General features: G+C 39.2%; 1 pseudogene; it reads right to left on the reverse strand.

Moving 5' to 3' along the window:
- Positions 1-281: 281 nt before the first annotated feature.
- Positions 282-380, reverse strand: LOC125110158 (uncharacterized; annotated as a pseudogene).
- Positions 381-1,621: the final 1,241 nt, after the last annotated feature.

Consider the following 1,621-nt stretch of genomic DNA (forward strand, 5'->3'; position numbering starts at 1 on the left):
AGGGTCTTGGGATCGAGCCCGATGTTGGACTCCTCCCTCAGTACAGAGTCTGCTTGTCCCTCTCCCTCTTCTCTTCTCTCTCATAAATCAATAAAATCTTAAAAAAAAAAAAACAACCAAAAAACCCTTAGCCCTCTTTCCACAGGCTATCTCAGTAATTGCTCTTTTTCCAATTTCACTGTGTAAGTTGAAGCATACAGCATGATAGTTTGTTTAATTTACACATATTTGTAATGGTTACCACAGGAGGAGCAACCAACATCCATCTTCCCACATAGACACAAAACATGGGATGCTACCCATGTCATCCTTACACAAGGACTATGCTAGTCTTCTCTGTGCCATTCCAATTTTAGTTTGTGTGCTGTCAAAATGAGCACTCTCAGTAATTGTTTAATAGTGGGAAGGGTATTCAGACACTGAGGTTTTATTAGCATAATGATGTCCTTGGATCTACTTCTGTTTCCTACTCAAACCAACAAATTTTAAGTTAGGAAAGATAAACATTTTAACAAATATAGAGGTAGGGGCGCCTGGGTGGCTCAGTCGTTAAGTGTCTACCTCGGGCTGGGTCATGATCCTGGGTCCTAGGATCGAGCCCCACATCAGGCTCCCTACTTCTTCTTCTCCGACTGCTCCTGCTTTGTGTTCCCTCTCCTCTCGCTGTGTCTGTCTCTGTCAAATAAATAAATAAAATCTTAAAACAAAACAAAACAAAACAAATATAGAGGTAAGAAGAAAAATACACCTGCTTAGCATTACATACTTCGAAGAGTTTCTCTACCAAAAAAATAAAAAAAGGAAAAAAAGGAAAGGAAAATGTCTTTCATAATATATTTCCAAACATAGTACTTTTTAATTATTTTTATTATTTTTTTATTATGTCATGTTAGTAACCATACAGTACATCATTAGCTTTTGGTGTAGTGTTCGATGATTCATTATTTGTGTATAACACCCAGTGCTCATTACAACATTCCTCCTTCACCACCCATCACCTGGCTACCCTAATCCCCCCCTCCTTCCATCTGAAGCCCTTAGATTGTTTCCCAGAGTACATAGTCTCTCACGGTTTGTCTGCCCATCTGATTTCCCCACCTTCAGGTTTCGCTTCCTTCCCCTAATGTCCTCCATGCTGGTCCTTATGTTCCACATATGAATGAGACCATATGATACTTGTCTCTTTCTGCTTAACTTATTTCACTTAGCATAATCCCCTCCAGCTCTATCCATGTTGATGCCAATGGTGGGTGTTCAACCTTTCTGATGGCTGAGTAATAGTCCATTGTATATATGAACCACATCTTCTTTATCCATTCATCTGTTGAAGGGCATCTTGGCTCCTTCCACAGTTTGGCTATTGTGGACATTGCTGCTATGAACATTGGGTACATGTGTTCCTTTTCACTACATTTGTATCTTTGGGGTACTCAGTAGTGCAACTGCTGGGTCATAGGGTACCTCTATTTTTAACTTTTTTAGGAACCTCCAATATAGTTTTCAAAGTGGCTGCACCAGCTTGCATTCCCACCAATGGTGTAGGAGGATTCTTTTCTCTATATCCTTGCCAACATTTGTTGTTCCCTGACTTAATTTTTTTTTAATTTAAATTTTATTATTA

Source organism: Lutra lutra, chromosome 9 (assembly GCF_902655055.1).
Source record: "Lutra lutra chromosome 9, mLutLut1.2, whole genome shotgun sequence".
NCBI lineage: Eukaryota > Metazoa > Chordata > Mammalia > Carnivora > Mustelidae > Lutra > Lutra lutra.